The sequence below is a fragment of the Lonchura striata genome, chromosome 3, assembly GCF_046129695.1.
Source record: "Lonchura striata isolate bLonStr1 chromosome 3, bLonStr1.mat, whole genome shotgun sequence".
In the NCBI taxonomy this organism is placed as follows: Eukaryota; Metazoa; Chordata; class Aves; order Passeriformes; family Estrildidae; genus Lonchura; species Lonchura striata.
The window spans coordinates 64,000,096-64,022,008 of NC_134605.1; the positions used below are offsets into that span (position 1 = coordinate 64,000,096).

General features: G+C 37.9%; 1 long non-coding RNA gene across 1 annotated transcript in view; it reads left to right on the forward strand.

Moving 5' to 3' along the window:
- Nucleotides 1-19,323: 19,323 nt before the first annotated feature.
- LOC110479666 (uncharacterized) overlaps nucleotides 19,324-21,913 on the forward strand; it is a 129,490-nt gene continuing 126,900 nt past the window's right edge. The window contains exon 1 of the long non-coding RNA XR_004148046.2: nucleotides 19,324-19,454. This is a non-coding gene — a long non-coding RNA (uncharacterized LOC110479666). The remainder of the gene's footprint in view (nucleotides 19,455-21,913) is intronic.

Genomic DNA, 21,913 nt, shown 5'->3' on the forward strand with positions numbered 1-21,913 from the left:
CATTTGGATAGATCACAAACCACTTGTGGGTTTTGCTAGTGAAACTCAATGCCAGCTGTAGCAGCTGTCTGGCTGCAGCATTGGGCTTTGACCAAAGACTTCAAAAAATTTATTGGAGTGCCATCAACCACTGCTGTTATCACAATATGGAAATTTTAGAGTGCCTATGTTATTTACTAAATACCTGAGGGAGATGCTGAGGAAATATTTCCAAATAAGGGAGTCTTCCTGAAGAAACCTTGACAATGGCTACTCTTTCTGAGGGAAAATCATGTTGTCTCCTGGCTTAAGGTAAGTAATTTAAAAACACCTCAAGTGGATTGAGTTTGGGAGATTTAAGAGCAAAGGATGAGAAAAATTGCTGGGAGTGGGTATATAGTTTAACAGAAACATCCCTATATCTATCAAGAAAGACATTAAATCCTGGTAGCATTACCAGGAGCTCAGCCTGCTAATCCTTGCATAAATCCTTGGCTTGGGTCAGTTTTTAGTGGCTGAACAGAGATGGTGCTGCATGGCCAGAAACAGACACTGAGGGATCACCACAGCTATTGGTGAAAAGCAGAGACAGATGGCAACTACATGCGAGTTTACTGAGGATGCCAAGTCTTGAGTATAAATTTATTTACTTTCACCTCTATTTCCCAACTGCAGCTGAGCTGACTTCTATTAGAGCTTGTGAAGAAGATGTAAAGTATATAATTAATGACAGGCTAGGAGATTTGGCTAATACTTTCCTGAAATGCAGAAGATGGGAGGAAAATACTCATTTTTACTTAATCCAGCCTGCAAGGAATAGTGTTAGAGAACTTTGATTCCAGAAAGCACTGCAAAACCCAATGCTGCAAGTGTCATTCCAAAGAGAGAACTGGACATAAGAACTTGTTTATACCATCATTTCCAGTGTCTGGCAGCAGATTTCTGCTTTTACCCTAAAACAAATGTAAATTAATTATTTAGATGTATTCATTAGTAATGTACACAAAAAATGGCTGGATGACTTTAGGTGCTCAAAATGGTGTTATCTGTGTGATTTAGAATATTTTTACTACAGACATTTTCCATTTCTTCCTTTTGTCTTATTTACTGTGTAGGAATTTTCCCCATATCTGTCTGAAATAAAGTCACCCAGTCCAACGTGAAGTATTGTGAATAAACAAATAACCCTTAATTTTCCAGCCCTGTTTTCTTGAGAAGAAGTTGAGAGGTCTGATTTGCTCAGATAAGACCTGGATGAACAGGAAGCCCCAGCTGGTTCTAAACAAACTAAGCTACTTGAGATTTTGTACATCACTAAGTACACATCATTTTCCATTTATAAAGTATTGCTTGATCTGCTTATCCCTACTGTGTGGATGATTAAGAAGCAAACATGTTTGTATGTGTGCCCATGCACATTATTTTCTTGCCTTTTCCTGCATGTAGAAGAGCTAGACTGGAAGTTCTTGAGGACTCTGGTGGACACTGCATGACTCACATGAACTCCCAAGAGCCTGTTTAAATTCCATCTTTTCAGAACTGTTGGGTGGAAACACATAGACAGCCATTGGATTACTATTATCTTTGGGTTTGGAGCTACTTTTTTTGTTATTCCATTTTTTTATTATCTCAGGACATCCTTTAAATTCCATCTTTTCAGAACTGTTGGGTAGAAGCACATAGACAGCCATTGGATTTCTATTATTTTTGGGTTTGGAGCTACTTTTTTGTTATCCTATATATTTTTTTATTATCTCAGGCCTGCAAGTATACAAGTATAGTAGAAAGTAATTAAGTATAAAAAGTTTCATAGAAGAAAGGTATGTGTGTGTGTTAAAATTTTGAAAAGAAAAATGTGCAGAATAGATATCAGATTTGCAAATATAAGCCTATTTAGTATTTAGGTTGCCTTTTTTCTCCTTATTAAGAAGGCAACAGAGCCCTACTACTTGTTGATTACATGATTCTGCTCAGCTTTCTCTTTTATTTTGTGTCCCCAGGCCTTGAGCTTTCATCAGACTTCCCATTAGCAAGAATTGGATAAGGTAACACTGTAAAAACAGTGAAGTTCTGCACAGAGAGGGATGTTTTCCTAAGCCATGGATTTTGTATCTACTACATACCAGAGCTGTTAGAAAGCAATTTGGCTCAAAAGTCTGTGTGTGTATGTGGTGTATGTGCTAGAACGAGCCACTGCTCTGCAGCCGCCCCCTCCTATGGCTGGCGGTCTGACAGTGATGTCACTCCTTGCCTTCCTCCCACACTCACTTGGCTGTGCAGAGTGACCCTCAGGCACCTCAGTGCACACACAGGATGTGCGTGGCAGCTGCAGGACACTGAGCCATCACCTTCCAGGCTGAGGTCTGGCAGCAGCAGCAGCAGACGGGCTTGCTGCTGGGTCTCTTGCTGGCCTCTTGTGTGGCAGGCAGCCCGTAGAGCAGTGAGAGCTGTCTGCAGCTGCCTAGGGCAGGTTCAGACTGCCAAGGTCTCTCTTGCTTCTAGGTGATGAGCTCCTGAGATTCCCTTTGGATGGGAAGAAATTGTCATCCCCAGTTTCTGTTGCTAGACTAAAAGAACATACAGTGAAAAGCACTGTGAGAGAAGGGGCTGTTTTCCCATTTATTTAGGTGCTGATTGATATTGCTATAGATACCTACCACTGGGTCATTGACTCTGACCATCACTAAATTGATAAGGTTTTTCCCTACCGATTACAAAGCCTATTCTTAATAGTTTTACTTATTTATTTATTTAGCACTAAAACATATAGTGCCAAGTCCTTGCTGGATCTAAATAGCCTTATTTTTTTTTTTTTCACTGGTGGTCCAGCCAAGTAAAGCTTCCGTCACTCTCACAGTGCAATCATACTATTCTTGAAGGCATGACTGTGTGAAATTGAAAGTACTAGAGCAGATCAGACTGATCCGGTGTCCATTTAAGTCAACTTAAATCATTAAACCCAGTCCATTTTGGATCCAGCTTTAAATGCAAGGGATTGGACCCCTACTCTTTGAGATTCCCACCTAGAGGACTTTAACATCTGGCTTACCTGATACCAGTATGATAAGCCACAAAGATGATTATCTTCCTTGTCTCCAACAGTCTCTGTGGTTAACTTTTGAAGATTTCTATAAACAACAGTATTGATTTTTTTAACAGCTTACTATTTAAGGATGGCTCAGAAAACTCTGATCAAAAATCAGCAGCCAAGAAAAGCTTTTATTTTTCTGTTTGAGTGCATTCATACTTTTTTCCTTAAAAAATATCTTGGTTAGACAAGCCAAAGTAAACTAAAGCACCAAAGCAAACAAGTTTCTTATTACTGTGTTGTCCCATTAAGTTATTTATTAATTATATTTTCACCAGGAATAATCATCAAGAAATGCCTCTCTCCTAGTTTTTACATGTCAGATAACAGTGTAGGCTTTCATTAGAAGAAAGCTGCCCTTTCACTTCATTGTTCTGCTTGTTTTCTTGCTGTGTACTAAAACCTGTCTGTGAGACGCCCACTCAAGCTGGGAAAAAAAGTATCCTTTGTAGGCAGGTGGTCTTTCCTTGAGCATTTTCTGATTAGAAACATATGTCCATGAGTGTGAGGAGGCTTCTGTAAAGGGACAGTGAAGCAGAAGCCATGGAATGGTGGTGCTGCACAGGCAATGTAGTTTAAGCAGATAATTTATATTTGATTTAATCTGTTGCAGTTTTCTGCTACGTACTGCAAATTATATTGATAGTTGACAATTTTTGAACTCACCAGAGAACATTTCCTCCACCTGAATAGCCTGGATATAAGGATACTGTTGCAGGGGTTCATGGGAACTCCTGTGGGGTGTGTGGGCAAGGTGGAACAATGCTCCAGGAGCCAATGTTTTTTTTGCTTTGCTTCCATAAGTCACAGTGGCCACATCAATGTGGCTGACCAATGTCCACGTGCTTTTTTATGCAGGAAACACATTTTCCTGTGAATAAGAAACTGGTCCCATAGTGACAAATGAGTAAGAACAAAAACACAGAATTATGCCTCAGTCAATTTGCCAACCTCTGCAAAGCTGAGATTGTCTCCAAAAGCACCCAGGCATGGGGGAGCTCTTGGGACCCAAGTGAGCAGGGTCATGCACCGGCAGAACATGGGAAAGGGAACAGGAGCCTGTGCTTGCTCCTGCACCGGTGCTGCTGTTCCTGCTGCTCTTTATCACCTTCCCACGCTGAACAGCCTCCTCTCACTGCTCAGAGCCATCACCACCATTGCAGCATTTACTAGCACTTAGAGAGCTTGGAAGGAGCTATAAGTCATAGGGAAACAAAACACTGCTGCTGTAAGTGGCCAAAGGTAGTCTGGGAAAAGCACTCATGGGCTAAAAGATGTTGAATGGAAGTAGGCACCAATGAGAAGCACATCACACAGGGACCGTGGCTTGCAGCTCTGTGCCTAGGGTCTTCAGTGAAACAATATGAGTTATTGGCATTCCTTCCTCCTCAACCTGTCTTACTCCAACACCTGGGCAAACATATCTGAGTATCTCCAGTCCTCAAGTGCCCCTCTCTGTGTGCCAGAGACAGACAAGCTTTTCTGTATTAATCAGGAAAGGATCAGAAAATTTCCTTTCTCCTTGTTGCATGGAAAATCAGGGGATGGTCCCTGAGATGTCAGAGAGACTCATCTGTATTATTCAAAAGGCATTTTCTATTGATACAGTGAAAAATTGATATCCTGGTGTTCAAACTCAGGAGCCAACCACTCAGCCTGAGAGAGATAATACCACAAATTACCAGACAGATAACAGCTTTCTGTTTCTGCAGTGCAAAATGAGATGTGCAGACACTGCTCTGAACTGACTGGCACTTCTTCTCATGGCCATTTAAAAGCTAAAAATCAGTGGAACACTTTGATTTTGGCTTTTTAACACCCTGTCCTGGGTTTGAGGTTTGCAAGGCATAAGAGTCAGATATTTTTTCTTCACCAGCTGGGGAATCCTCTTTGACAGATGAATTCTTAGTTGTGCCTATACCCTAATGTGCCAAAATCTTTCCCATTTCTCTTACTGTGGCTGCACAAAGTACTTAGTTCAGAGGAGAAACTGTATCCCAGTGTCTAATATGTAAGTTTCAAATAACCAATAATCAGAGTAGACCACATAGTCATCATGAAACATGATGCATAGTAATCACGGAAATGACACATTTATTAAGTTCACACAAGGACAAGATACTTGGTTGTAGTCAGTAGCAAAACTCCCTTTGACTTCAGTGGGAACAGAACAAAACTACTTGCCTGCACCATCAGGCAGTTAAAGCTATTTGTTAGTAAAGATCTGGTGCATCTGGATGATGACACATTTTTGTTGCATTGCCTAGATAAAGTAAAAATAAGCTGTCATAAGAAAATTTTACTTTGTATTCTCAAATAAAATGAGGCTTTTATTTAATTTTGTTATATGTCTGCAGGGTGTGCTCACTGATACAGAGGTTTGTTCCCATTCTGCCAGAGAGCAAATACACTGAAGATTGACAAACTCTTGGTTTGCCATGAATTTTCAGTGGAGTTGACCAACATGTTCCTCATAAAGCAGAACAAGTTTTAATGGCACCTGTTAAAGCTAGACTTACTGCTACAAAAAGAATTCAATGGAACATACTTAGAAATGTGCCAGAATTTTCATGGCTGATTTCACTCTGAAAAAAAGACAGCATTTTTTATAGAACAATCTGTTTAAGGCCAGTATGGCAAATGTGTTTAGGCAATCAAAAATGCAAATAGACGCTCTTGTGAGATTTTGTTGTGTCCAGGTACCCTAACTGAGGACATCAAAATCTATTTTAACCTCTTCAAAGTTTGGAGATTGAGTTGTCTTGGCTTTCTGAGTATCTTTGTCAATTGTGTGATGAACCACCTTTCCAAGCCAAGCAGTGTATTGTATGGAAAGCTAGTAACCACCTCAGTGCTGGAAAGTGCTGATGTGAACAGTGACTTGGAGATGTTTTCTGTGAATGAAAAAGTAGATATGTCAACTTGGCATTCACATGCCAAGAGAACATCCAGAGTACATAACACATTTACTTGTTTGTAAAACTGATTTTCTTTTATGAACAGTTGTTCCAGTTCTTCCTCAGTGAAGATACACACATCACAAAAATTCATACAAGACTTGAAAAAATTGAAATGTTTGCAAAGTTTTCATTGCAGAGGTCCAATTAATTACTTCAACATAGGAATTCAACTGAAATGAGAAAATGCAATCTGCATTTGCAGGTGTTTTCTGTAATTATGTAATTATTTTGCATTTCTTGCAAAGAGACAAGTAACAGCCTGTGCAACTTCATTAGATGTCACGGGCTTTTTGAAACTAGATATTAAATTGTACTATAAAAAGCCTGGTGTTTAATTTGCAAGCACTTAACAGATGGTTTATGTGTTTATAAACACAGACCTCTTGTAAGAGATGTGCAGAAATTGAGGTTTGGTTCATATACATCCCATAATTTATGTCCTTGCAGTAAGGAAAACATAAACAGGATCTTCTTTTCCCACCGTGATCCCTGCCAGATACAGGCAGTTTTGGATGGTAATTCTGAATAATCTTTAAATTCCATCTGCCTGCAGGAGGACTTCCTGACCTGCAGGGTGAATTTTATTAACACTGAGTCCTTACAAAAGCAACAGCCCAAACCAACCCAACCCAAAGCAAAACAGAAATGCTTCTCTGTCTGCAAGACAGGTGGATTAGAAATCTCTGAGACTTAAGCATAATGAAGGCATTTAAATGTTCTTAACAACTAAGAAACAATTCTGCTCCTAACAATCCTGCTCCTATAGGTAGGAACATCATTTTCCCATTTCCCTGAACTAGAAAGCCTTGCTGAAGGCATTATTACAATAGCATTGTAATTAACAGCAATTAATACTACAACAATGATGACAGTAAACAATTAATGTTCGTGAGAACCTTCTGACCCAAATTGGTAAGTATTTAATGAGAAAACTTATCTGGAGAGAAAAGGTTCTCCCTCCCTCCTCATCCATTAGGCATCACATATTGCACAATGCATGAATAGGGATCACTGTTCTTTTATATAACCCTATTGCTTAACCTCACTGAGATTGCATTTAGCACCTACTATTATCTTCAAGATTAGAAATGGACATTTTTTCTTGCATGAGACTATCAGAACTGAGATGAGTGGACACTAGGAAAAACTGAAGATAACATAAAGCTTCTCCCTTTTTATGATAAACCTTGAATCCGTCCCCAGCCTGGTTTAAGAATGAGCTTATTCAGCGGCAAAGATATGAATATACCAAAGCCTTTGATTCCCATGTCTTGCTCATTGGACTGCCTAGGAGATCTCAATTTCTATCAGATTATATTCCAGACAAATAACATTGGAACTAGAAATGAACTTTGACAATTACCTGCTGTAGTAAAGGCTGAGCAATATCAATGCTTAATGTAAAACTGTTATAAGAACTGATAGGTATACTCTCTGATCTTATGAAGCTCCAGATATCTGATAAATAGCTACACCCAGTACTTTGGCGTTTCAATTCATATTTTGCTTGTATTTAAAAACACTTAAAACAAATTAGCATCTAAATAGTATACAAAGTTAATTACGGATTATACTGCTTCTTAACAAATGATCCCCTCTATTTCCTGTGCCTACTTAAAATACCAAAAAGCATTGAAATCTCATTACACTGGGATTTGGTAATAACATAATGAGAAAAATGTTAAATACATGGCAGAAAAAGGAAGCACCTGGGTTGTTTGCTACCATGACAGTGAACAACAGAATCATCCAGTAATCTTTTCTGTCTGCAGGGGCTGTCTGGAGGGCATCTGGTCCCAGCCCCCAGTCAGAACAGGGTCAACTTTGCAGCTGTGTTGGCTTGCTCAGGGTGTTGGCCAGCTGGGCTGTAAACATTCTTGAGGATGAAGACTCTGCAGTCTCTGGGCACCTGTTTCAATGATACATACATACATACACACTGTAAATACAATATGCTCAGGGGTGAATGTAATTTCAATGAAAACATTTCCAAAAATAATTCAAAGGTCAGAAATAAAGTTAACAGCCCCCATGGTGCAGTGATTTCTTGCAACCCTGGAAAAGTCTTTAAGCAACACTAGCTCAGTAACTCAGGATAACATCTCATGGCCAGGATTTTCCTGCTGATGTGACCAGAGGTTTTTGCAGCTGGAAAGTCAACCATTTGCTTCCCCCTTTCCTGTCTCCCTTAGAAAGTACAATGATTGGAACTTAGGAATGGTTGGCGTTTTGTCAGGTCTTTCAAAGTACAGATTGGGTCAATATTTTAACTCAGACTGCTTAAGGATTTTATCATAAATGGCCCAATTTGTAAAAATTTGAGTACACACCAATATCCATGATGTAGGAGTGGTAATACTCAGTCAATTTGAAAGTCAGGCTTTATTTCTAGCTGGGTAACTTGCATGAGTTAGCCTCAAAATACTACAGAGAGAAATGAGGGGACAAAGGCATGGGATTTTTTTTAACCAGTAAGGGAAAAAATATTTGAAAAAGTATTTTTGAGTGTAACAATCAAAATAATCCAGCTTAATGCAAAAATACATCACTAATGTGGTGGTTCTTCAGGTCATGATAACAAAAGAGTAAATTTTCAGATGTCAGGGTGCAAGTATGCAGATATTTTCTTTATTTTACCAGTTTATGAACAGCACATAGTATTGTAACATTGCAGCAAAAGATTTTTCAGGAGTCTGTAGAATTTTTTCTTTTATCAGATCAATGCATATCAAGAAGTGTGTGGTCTGTACAATGTAAGAATACTGTTATATTTTTCATACTTATTGTAGCATAAGCTATGTGCCTTTCTAAGAGAGTGAGGCAAAACTCAATTTACATTATTTCTGAAATCACTCATTACAAAAATGAAAGCACACATACAGCTTAAATCTACCTACTACACTATGGTAAATGACAATGTATATTTCTGGGGAATATTTATTTCAGAGTTTGGAAAACTTATGAGAGGAATAAAAAATAAATAGGACAATGTTCATTTTTAGTCTGAGTTAGTGCAAATGCACTGCTTTAGACTGGCATTTACCTTGAAATATGTATAAGAACATGAAAATGCTTGGAGACACAATCATAAAGATTTTAAAAACAAGTCTAAGTCACATCTAACCAATGCAAATACAATAAAAAATCATCATGCTTACTATTTGTGCATGAAAATATATTTGCCATCTTAATTTTTTATTATATTTGCTCCTATAGGGAAACAAATGAACAAATTTTCAGCAATGGTAGGCCACAGAAGAATCAGAATTATATTTTCCTTGAAAGCTCTTTAGTGGCCATTTGGAAACATAATGCTGTTTATTAGGTGGAAAAGAAGAAAAAACCGTACATTTGTGAATATAAAGAATTTAAAAAGGATTTTAAAAAGAGGATAATTTCCCTCAGTCCCAATTTTATCACTATTTTAAAAGTATTCCGGGTTTTGATTTTGAGCTCATGTCCTGCAGCAAAACTATGAGAAGTAGATGACTAAGATGTCTGAAATAAGACAACTTTGAAGCCCCACACATTGTTACTAGCTTTGTTCTAGGCTCTTGTCTCTTTAAAAAAAAAATCACACATTTGAAATCTCCTTCTTGTTGTGTAAACTCTGTCTAGGGATGAGAACAGAGGGCAAGTGAAGATTTCAAACAACTAAATAAGAAGAAAAATATTTACAGAATGTGAATCCTTGTGGCTGCTTGACAATAAATAAGGTATGAGACTTTCAAATGTCAAACTCTACACAAAAGAAATTGTGTAAATTTGCACTAAATAATGAACTGGTATCCTCTAATTAGTGTGAATCATAACTTTATATCCATTTTCTATAGTACAGCCATAGTACTGAAATGCAAGAGTTCTGCTTTTGTTTTTGAACACTGTTGTTTTCACATTCAGGAATTTCAAAAGAATAAGCTTATTTGACATGGATGCTCTTGCTAAATGGGAGTGTGCTGTTTGCAATTGTTTATGCATACTCTCTGCTACAGTGTTGGGTGTATCTGCCTTTATTTTTTAAAAAGCAATTAATAATCTAAGGATTTTCAGCATTAAAATTATAATATTATCATGTTTCCTGGTTGGGATTCAGCTAACTTGGGGCTAGCTCAAGGAAAAGGGGAAGGCATGCAGATGATGATTCCTCTCTTTCTCTTTAAGCAGCTCTAGCATCAGTCTTACCCTGGAGAGAGTAGTTCCATCTCAGTGCTTCCAGAGACATTCTAAACTCCAAGCAACATAGGACAACTGTGAGATCCTTCATGCCAGGTGGCAGTTATCTTATCCAAAGTCCTAACCAAACCCTATCAGCTTATCCAGCTGAGGGTACAGTGAGTAGTAGGGGGAGTTGGTGCTGGGCTGTGTTTTCCTGGCAAACCAAGGTCTGTGGCTGGGAATCCTGAAAGATCCTTTGGCCTGCAGTAAATGCAACAGTTTACTGCTGTACCATCACCCTTCCAATCCCCACTCTCTCCAGCATCTTTTTTTTGTTTAAGTGGCATCTGTCCTGGCACTCTTGTGAGAAATAAAAAGCTCCTGCTGCCTGCTCCAGAATTACTGTTTTTCTGGCATGACACAAGCACATCAGAGCTGTCCCTGATGGGGCAGGCCACTGTGATGGGGCCACACACCAGCTCAGCAGAGTTCAGTTTCCTCCATGGCTGCAAAAGCTGGGACAGGCAGCATTTCTGAGCACTCCTGGCCAACAGAAGGCAAGCTGTTTATTCCAAAGGAACTTTAGCATGTTCTTTACATCACCCCTCTTTCTGCATCCTAACATTTCAGAGAGACACAGAGTGGGGCCTTTTTTGTTTTTTTGTTTGTTTGTTTGTTTGGGGTTTTTTTTGCCCCACACATCTTACAAGTGTTCTCTGGATTGCTTTTGCAGACACAGGATGCGTGGGAAAGCAGCCACGGAGAGTGGGGTGGGTATGGGGACACTGGTATTTCAAACTTTGCCAGTGCAATATCCATGCAAAGCAGCTATTTTCCCCATAACTCTTTCTAGAGCTGTGAGAAGAAAAAAAATTCCTGGGAATAGGAAGTTGGAGGACTTTTTGTTCCCCACAAGGAAGAAGGACAGAGGGAACTCAAAAGAGAGAAATCCCTCTGAACATGCCTTTGAACCACACATGTCCCATCTTACTCTCTGGATGTTGTTCAGTGCCTGTACTTTCTGCTCCCCTGAAACTCTGATCTTCAACACATTATAATCTCCTCATTTATCAAGCAGAAGGGACTGCTCTATTCCAGTTTTATACCTGCACACCTCATTTGGAATAGCAATAATGTGGTGATTAGTCTAAGTGAAGTGTATTTTAAAGTGGCTGATATGTTCTCTAATGACAGGCTGAGCACCTACTTTTTATCACTTACATCTATCTATCTGCAGCTCATTTAAATTGCCATACACAATGGTCTCTTTACTAGGAGAGATATTATTATCTCATTTAACTCTGTGTAAATAGCTTCACTTTGTGCGATGTCTAATGACTCCAAGAAAAACTTTACCTCACCTTCACTGTGGTAAAGTCTTCCTTTCTAACAACATGAAAAAAGAATAGTGAATTTGCTGTCAAGTTTTTATTAACAGGGAGAGTTTGCAAGGCAGAGTAAGTTACAGAGCCCTCCACACTTTAAGCTTATAGATTCATCATAGTTGACTGCAGCTATGTTTTCACTGTTTCAGACTCATTGCTATTTTCATTCCAATAGGTGGTGCTGTGTTGAAACCTAAATGAATTTCAAAATTTATGTCTATCTATATGCCTTCCTTGAAATTATTATCAGATTTATGCAATGTACAATCTGAAGGAAATGTTCCTATTTTGAACAATAAAAATATATATTTCTAGAAGACAATTCTTTGCTGCTCAGTGAGTTTTAGACTTCTTTGCAAGGTTTTGTTGTTGTTAATTTTTTGGGGTTGTTTTTGGTTTTGGTTTTGGTTTTGTGTTTGTTTTGATATTTTTTCCCCAGCACTTGCTATAATCCTGTTTCTAAAACCAAGGAACACAAACTCTCAAGAAAGGAACATTCTGTGCTGATGAGACCCATTCCTTTATGCTACTTGTGGCTCCTCTGTCATGCAATCCTTGCACAAATTTATAACGATTAATCGAAAAACAAGTTGTTCCAAAAACCTAGTTCTGGAAGGATAAGTCTCATCTCCATCCTAAATTAATTAATAGCTTGTTTTTGTCTCAGCAGTGTCTATTAAAAAATGGCATTTTCTGTCCGGGCCTTAGAATTGCTTAACATGACAATGCAAAATTCTTTTAATCACCTTTTTTATTTTCAGTAGTCTTTCATTATTCCTTCAGTATTTTGATTCCAATTCAAACTCATTTTTCTCATAGAACTGAATGCTTTATTTCACACTCTGTAGTTTTCTACAAGGGAATGGTGCAAGGTAATACCCTTATATGTCTCACTATCACATCTCTTTTTTATGGAAGCATCTCTCTGTAAGTTCATTGTTACACTGACACCAACTTGAAGACCCAGACCTTTTCATCTCAGTGCTTGTTTCCGGTTGACAAACACATCAATTATGGGAGAAGTTCATGATGGCAGCTCCCACAATTCCATCTGCCAAACTTCATTCTGCTGCAATGTCATGTCCACAAGTTATTCTGGTTTGTCTCCCTGGTCTTTCACAAATTAGTGAGCTCAGCAGGTTTAAACAGAAATTTTCATCTCTACACTTCTTTCTATTCTGTCTGGGACAAAAATGTATTAAGGTGTGTGTCTGTGTTTGTGCGTGTGTGTGTTCCCAATAAACACAAGATGATGTCAGAATCCTTCTTTCAGCTGAAGGTCTTAATCCATGTCTTTTGTTGTTGTTGCCCTTTTAGCATTTACTCAGTTGCCACTCTTCTTCAAAACTAAAATCTATGTGAGTTAGTTGATTTATCTGTCAAAATAGTAGAGACATTGAAATACCCAAAGCTCCTAGTAGACTACATTTTTCAGGCATTGAAAAATGTGTTTTGTATTGGTTTTGTTGGGTTTTTAAATAAAAGACTCGTTACCTCACTGTAGACTTGAACTGTTTTTCCTGGAATTTGATGAAGGTTTTGTCATTGATTTCAATTGTACTTCAGGATTTGATGCTGTCTCCAAGGAAATAAACAATGCCCAAATGAGTAATGTTTAATGAGATTTTCTATGCAGTTATTAACACAAAGAACATTAGATACTTGCTTTCACTTGTTCTAAATGAAAAAAACCCTCATTTGCTATCTATTTGCATCTTAGAGACAAATAGATATCCCCTCTCCCCACCATGTTTTGAAAAACAGACCTGAAGGACTATCCTTTGCAATTATGCAACCAAATTAATCTCTGAAGTTTGTAGGAGGTTTATGTACAAGATCATATCCATGTTGGGTTCTTTTTGTTCCATGTTGCAACAGCCTGTGCCATTTCCAATGACCTCAACATTTCCAAACACAACTGCTTTGGCTTAAAACCTACATCTGCTTTTATTTATTAAATTCTGGATTAATAGGATGTAATGCTCTTTTAAGTAATTGATTAACTTTTGAATCCATTAAATAAAAGTAATTTATAAATTTTTCAATAAATGAAATTAATTAGCTGATTTGCACTTCTACATCTGAACACCATATTCTTCATTTTACATGTAAAAATGACCATCAGTTTTAGAAATTTAAAAAGGCTGTATAGCCCAAAACATACTTGATTTCTAAACTATTGAATAAGGATCTTTTAAAAAGTAAGTACCCGTAGCTATTTTCAATAAATAAGATAACAAGTTACTCTGGAACACCCTAATAGATAAAATTTACAGTTCCAAAAATTTGCTTTCAAATTCTGCCTCAATACATATCATTTTTTTATCATCATTCAGTGGACCTGACCTAGTTCAATACATTTATGTATGAAACAGCTGCTCTTCTGTTTTGTCTTCGCTCCTGCAAAGACATAACATTTTCTCTTCCACAGGGTATGGGAAAATTACTCTGTTATTGGCATAGTTTGGACTCTCCTGAATATTTCAAGGATGGAAAGAAAAAATTATGCCTGTAATTGTAACAAGAAAAGAAGAGGGTTTCAAATTTCTATACAAAATTAATATTTTCCAATAAGAACTAAATGCAAAAATAGTAATTCTGGGTATGTGAATTCTGAAAGCATGATAAAAAAAAAATGCAGTGTATTATGCTTGACCTATTATGCTAGAGATAGGAAACTAAAGAGCCTTAGAGGATTTCAGTCTTATTTCTGTCCATTCACAGTGAATTACCCAAAGATCTTTCCTCTTTGTGCATGCTGAATAGGCTGATTGATGCAGTATTGTGTGAAGTGTCACAGTCTCCCCAGAGAAGGAATTCAGGAGCATTTGCCTCCCTCTACCAGAAGGGGAAAGAGGCCAAAAGCATTGCTGGGAATGGGGTTGCACCTATGGGTAGTTCCTCATTTGGTTCTACAGACTTTTCACCCTCAAAGACTTTAACTGCTGAAATAATTGGAAATTAGTAGCTGAAATCACTTTGGTTATTGAATTATTATATTTGGGAACCCCTTCTCAGTTTGAAGACATCTCTGGATGTATTATTCCCAGTAGATAGCACTGAAAATACCATAGTGGAATTCTTTCACCTACTACCCCCAGCACCTGGATCTTCAGTTTCAAGCCCAAAAACTGGATAAAGTACAGGGGTTTTGTGTAAAGGGAAAACATATTTTTTTGATTGTTGTTAATTTGGTTTTCATCTGAGCTCACTAAAAGTTACCCTAAAAAACCAAGAGTTCTCACAGCTAGCTGATTTTCATAGAACAAAAACAGGAATGTCCCAAGGGTCCACAAGTTGAGGCAGAAAGGTTTCTCACCCACTTGTGTATGTTATCATTTGCAATGCATATTAGGTTTCCAGCATGACACCACCTTGTCCTGCCCTGATTGCCTCATTGCTGGTGTGTGGAATGGGAAGAAAACTGTTCACAAACTACCATTCCAAAAGAATGTTGTCAGCATTCCCAAAACAAATTTATGAGCCTTAATAGGACTAACTTAAATGAAGTTAATTCTAGCCAGAATTGTGTGAGTAAAAGGGTGAGGCTTTGAGAGATCCTGGCAGTCAGATGAATCAGAAGTTTGCTTCACCTGGCTTTTTGCTTCCACAAACATAAAATATATGGCAGTGTAATTATTCTCATACTGTCCTTTGGACTAGTTGCATTCTGTGTCCTAAAATCTCTCACATCAGGACTGAATTCTGATGGATACCCATGTGGAAGAATAAAAGATAAGTCTGTGCATAAGAAAAGTCATTGTCACCTTACCCCTGTGCCTCTAATATCCATGCTGCTTTGTATTCTTTCTCTTAGTTTCTGCAACCCATCAAGGGTGGCATGAACTAGCTGGAATAACTGGAATGGATAAATACCATCCAGCTTGCTAGGACAAGTAAAAATCTCATGCCTCCCAAGAAGGGCTGCAAAGAGTTGGAATGCAGAGCTTTCTTCCAGATATGAAAAGAGCATTTCCAGAGACAATATCCACACAGAGCCTCACATATTAATAAGTAACACATTTAAGATAATTGCGCTCAGATTTTTTGATTTCAATTTAACAAATGTCTTGTTTTATCTATTCAGAGGAAAGAAAGAAATTATAATGAAAATATGGTCAGAACTTTATTTTCATTAGAAATTTCTTTATACATCTTGTATATGGCATAGTTCCCAGATAATACTTTTAATGCTTTGCTCTAGTAATGTATTGGTTAAGGGGCATTAATGATAATTTTCATGTTTTTCTAATTTAACATGCCTACACACATGTTTGCAGTGCTGCACATTCATTCTGGTTTTTCTTGGTTGTTCAGTGGTTGAATTACAACAATTTTTTAACCAGGTCCATGTGTATAATTCTCATGTACTTTGTATTCATCTTCAGCTAGACTTTAATTAAGGTCACTTGAATATGGGAAGTAGCTGACTGCTGGCAGATCAAATAGCTCCACTCAAATTGACCTAATATGTCAAGGCAGGGCAGGCAAAAAGCAAAATTTCCCCTGACACTCTTCCTTTATCAGCTGAAACTAAGACATAGACATGAGAGAAATATGCATATCTGAAACTCTAAAATTATGGGATGGAGGGTTTGAGTCTGGGAGGGATTTAAGTCATGCCTTGGTAATATACTTTTTTCCCACTGAGTGTGAATTTTGTTTGCATAAAGCAGAAGAAAAACAGCATACTGGGTGTTGTAATAATGATATGCTGGCAAAGCTGGCAAATGTTTGTGGTTTATAGAGCCTCCTTTTTCAGTGTAATCATAACTGCATCCCCCTGGAATAAAGCACAGAGCATAGAGAGCACTGTTTTCAAGGCAGGCTGATATAAGGAAAAATAATTGAGAAAAAAACATAGTTTGTTTCTGTCAATGCCATGTGTAGCATTTGTATTTTTGCATCTCAGTGATATATCAGTTATGAAAAACGGTAATTAGGCAGACAAATATGGACACAAATCTTAAAGTGATAGTGATGATGGTAAAGTTACTTTCATTTAATACTATAATCATCACACTTCTGTCATTAAGGTCACTATGAAAGGAAGAAAACAAAAGAGCAAAACCCCAATGTTTAAAATTCTTGAGGGAAAAGGTATGATGTTCTGTTTTATGAAAGAATTTATCTTAGGATTTCTAACTCCCCTTTTTTATTGTTTTCCCCTTGAAAAATTAATCAATAGACTAAATAAAAATCCTCTAAGTAATTCCAAACATGTCTGTTATTCAAAAAGACAATTATTTATGTAGCCTGAAACATTTTGACCATTTGAATAAATGTGATTTTAAGCATCACAGTGTGTAAACCTTCATTTCCAAAAGGGGAACTAGATGGAGATTTTTTTTAAAATACAGGTTTATTGAGAGAAGCAGAATGTTTTTGTTTGGAAAATAATTAATTACACAGCAAATATAGTGACTTCATTCCCCCATAGGTCCCCTATAGGAATTTAGATTCCCCATATAGGAATTTAGATGTCAACATCTCTGCAGTTTATAACATACTGCTGTAATTATCCTGGTCTACTGGCATAATGTAGGCAAGTGATAAGGAAGAGTTATACTCCTAAACTGCCTTAAAATCAATTCAAAAGTGAGTGACTCTCCATTTATTTGGTGCTTCTGAACTATAGCATATAGAACACTAAATTAGCAAGATCTGGCCTTGAAATGGGATGAAATTTTAAAATATCCTGCTCCTGGATCCTAACATGTCTCTTTCTTTGGTTTCCTAATATCTTCTGTGTGGATGTGGATTATATCAGATCCTCTTGCCATCAACAGCTCTTCAGATCTGAAGTATGTCTTGTAAAACAGTGTTTAAATAGCTCATAGTTTATTTAAAACTGGAATTTACCAGGAAAATGAGAGCATGCAATTTAATTAAAAGATAAAAATAAAATAATGAAGAAGAAAACCCTCAATCACAAAACCCAGCAGTGCTGGACAATGAACACCTTTTCCTCTCCTGAGAACAGACACATCACAGTCGACATCTTTGCCCTCAATGACACTCTTCTTCCCATACATGGGGTAGGATATGTCCAGTCAGACTGTGTGGTGAGGACAGGTGGGGTTTGCTACTCAGCCACACAACCCTGCTAATGCTGGCATGGGACACAAGACTTGGTACCACATTGGTGCAGCTGGGCCTCCTTCAATGTCTCAGAGCCAGGGCAGGTCACAGGGTGTGAAAGGCAGGCTCAGTCCTCATCTAATCCTTGGCTGCCTGCTGGTGACATGGTTAAGAGAAGCAGTCATTCTAGTCAATCTCTTTGATGAAATCTTTTTCCTCCAACAGGACTGTAGCAGAGAAAGGCAAGATTGCTCTCCTCAGCCTTTGGTGACCTACTATGGGGAGAATGGTGGTAAATTGGCTGTGGGGGGAGACTGGAAAGATCCCAGGAATCAGAACGGCTGAATAGGAACTTCTTAAAATGAAATGCTTCTCTTGCAGCTCCAGCAGCTAGAAGACAGAGTGGAAAATTGAGGTTTTCTCTAAGTATGAAAAGGGCATTCAATTACACAAAGTATCTGCCCTGGTTGCAGCTCTGCACCCAGGACACAGATATCAGAAGATGGCCATGCCACTCATGCATCCCAAGCTAGTAGCTCCAATGTGGGCTGAGCCTTGGAGCTCTCTCTTATCTGTCTCAGGGCTAAGCTCATGGTGAAAGCAAGGTATGACTTCTCAGATGAAGCACTCTTTGTATCTCTTCTCTACAAAAAGCATATGTTGTGCAGATTATTAAGTAAGCATAAGATTTGTACCATGGTGATGACACAAATTCATTCTCAGTGAGCTCAAGGAAAGCAAAAAGACCACATTTTGTAACTATCAAGTATCAACCAATCTTTTTTCTATAAATGTAACTTTTTTCACTTTCCTGTCAGTTTTAGAAAAAATATCAGATTATTTGCATAAGAGGTTCAAAATGTTAGTGCCACTATGTTTTAAAGGGTTTGAATAGCTCTAAATGAGGAGAAAAATCATTCCAGTACTTCTGAGCAGAACGCAATGAGAGGATATTGAGAGTAAATGCATTTCTCAAACTAGTTTTGCATACTTACAAATGTGACTAATGCAAGATATTGTCATTTGAATTCATATTGAGAAATCAATTGAAAAGGGTATACAAAGCTCTACAGTTTTCAAATACTGCAGATGATCTTTAGGTCAACATGCAAAAGATTGCATAAATTATTTTTAAAGTCATTTTTACAGCTAAGTGCTTTCAATATACCAGCTAATCTGCATCTAAAACATGTTGGATATTCCAGTACTGCATATCAGTTCATAAATAATTATAGTAAGCACTGCATCTATAGGAACAGGGTACTCTTTTTTTCCTATGGAGGGTGAGATGAATCATAGGAGTAATAGCTTCATTGTTTGCGGTTTGAACTTTTAGAGTCAAATCCTCCACCACTGAGATCAGAAGAAGCTTTGTCTATGTCTTTGGAAGAATTGAATGTCAAAAATATTAAAATTAAATAAAAAATCTGCAATCCTTATTTTCTGTCTGTTCTTTTATAGATTTTTATTTGATTGAGGTTATGATGCTGTCAAAAAAAAAAAAAGGCAGAAAGGCATATATAAATACATTTCTATTATTCTTAGCCATCTTTCTTGCGGATTGCAAAAATTTGCTTTTGTTTTCTCTACGTGCCTCGGCACTTCTGGTTCCATCTGGAAGTGGAGATCAAAGCACTGCAGTCCCTCAAGCGAGCGAATATTTGTCTCTTGAACTGCACAAGGAAGCACTGGAAGGCTGACAAGGAATCGTGCTGCTGCAGGGCTGGGGCCAGAGCACCGCAGGGACGCTTCGCTCCAAATTGCTTCAAGGGACACCAGATCACATTTTGGAAGGCAGATGTTTAGGTGAGCTGCACAAACCTACCTGGACATCTTAGGGACTGGCTTTTTTCTTCATCATAATACATATGTTTTAGAAGGAGGGGCCCCTTTTCAAGTGATCTATTATAGTAATCAGACAGAAAACAGAGGAGAAGCCCATTCAAGTTAACTGGCAACATGCTGTGCACATTATGAGACCTCACTTTCAGTAGACTCATAAATTCCAAAGTATTTTGAATGGGACTGTGTTGAAGAACAAAGCAAAATGGGCTGTATTTAAGCATGATTCTATTCCTCTTCTTCTCTTTTCAGAAGGCTGATAGCTTCTGAATTAGAGTAATTACTATAGTTTCTGGCTTGCTGCAGTTAGTCGCTGTCCTGCTTTCACAAATACAGTGTTGAAAAGGTCAGGTCAGAAAGACCCACTCCACATGTGTAACTGTCCACATCACCCTGTCTTTGTACATGTATGTCTAGCTATAGATGTGAATTTGTCTTTACAGAAGGGACCAAATATAAATATCCCTTTGATTTTTATAAGGAATTCTTTACAAAATGTTTTAAATATGTACTTAGCTGAACTTGCACATTAGTTTTTTCTTAGGAATACAAATTACATACAGCTAGCACTACTGTTGTTGATTCCTTTTCAGAGGCATAAAGAAATATGAAATATAAAATGTGAGTACCAAATTATATTTTAAGAGTCAATCAATAATTTTCCTAATCTGATAATTTCAATTCCCTTGCTACAGATGAAAAAATAAAACACAAAGTTTCACCTGATAGGGAAAGAGAAAACTGCATGAAAACCAGTTAATGAGCTTTTTCAGTTCACTTAGGGTTTGGATTAAAGTTACCACTGTGAGCTGAACTAACAGCTTGCAGCTGCCGAAAGGGGGAAGTCTTGCTCTCTGCACTTCCCTGCCTGAGCCTTTCTTTCCTTAGCCACCATTCAGCCAACCCTGCAGACAGTGCTGGCATCTCTCTGACCAGGAGACGAGCTAGCTTAATCCTTGCAAAAAAAAAAAAAAATCTTGTTTTAATTTGGGAAGGGGGGGGGGCACTGCTTTTTTACCCTTTTTTTTTTTTTTTTTTTTTTTTTTTTTGGTGAAGTGAATGATCTTCCTCGGCAGGCAGAGAAGTGCTAAAGCTGGCAGCTGGGTAGAGGGGATCTGAGAAGATGGGGATGAACAGAGTCGATTGATACCAGGGAAGCAGGGCTTCCTCCCCTTCTGTGGTGTAGAACCATGAATTCTACTTTGGCTGTTTAGAGAAATCATAACCTTACAGCACAAAGCAATCAGAACCAAGTTTCATTTTGGCTCATCCAAACCCCAGTTTTTGCTTATATATGGCTTTTGCGCCAAGACAAATTATTGAAGTCAGATTTCTCAAAATCATTCTTTTACATGAGAAAGACATATTTTTCTTCTGGAATGATTTTTAAGTTTTTATTTTTGAATTAAATGAACACAGAGTTTCAAATGAAATATCATCAAGAAAGTTAATATTTGAGTTTAAATGCACCATCTGGTATGTGCACATGTGAGATTGCAAAGAAATTGCAGGGTGATGCAGGGGATTTCAAGATCTTTGTAACATTTACTTTCCTCTCCTCTGCTGTTCTCTCTCAACTGATTCATTTGAATATGATGCTGGGTCCTGGATGAAGGCTAGTTTATGAAGTCCAGCTAAGAGTTAGTCTCTTTCCAGATAAAACAGAGCTTAAGTATCTGCTGATCTTGACTGACTGTATAAATCCAAAATGACTCCAATGAAATTGGTCAGCTGAAAGATTTGGCTTTTTTGATGCTTCTCTGTAGTATGGTAACTTGGACAAACCCCTCAGGACCAATCCCTCTATGTACTGGATGTGATACAAGTATGTAATGATGGGTATGAAACTCATGACTGCATTTCTGTGAATCTTGGCTGCTTGCAGTGAATGTCTATACTCAAAAAAATTGGATTAAAAAAAAAGTTAATCCAATCTCCAGATTTACCTGTAGTCTAATACAAAAAGAAAAAAACTGATCTGTCTGAAGAGTTTCTCAGTGGGGCGTGTTGTATTAAATTCAAATTGGTGTTGGCTGAGACCTTCTGGCCCTGAGCTCTGGCACAGAAAAATTGTACCCTGCCACCAGACAGGGTCTCTGTAAAGGGGTGGGGGAAGGAAGCAAGTGAAGACGTGGGACTAAAAACATTTTCACATTGTTTTGAAACTGAAGTGAGGTGATTATTAAGTTTTCCATGAGTCATTTGGCATTACTAACACAAAATTTTATATAGCACTTTACTTTTTAGTTTACCCTTTCTTACTCTTCCATTCCAACTTTCTGTTCTCAAGCAAGATGGGTTATTTTACTCATAAACAGATACTACCAGTAGATCGACATCCTAAACTAGGCAGCTTTTCCTCTTGGGAGATTGGCTGAGATTGCATGACATGAGAACAAGGATTACAGCTTCCCCCCCCAGCC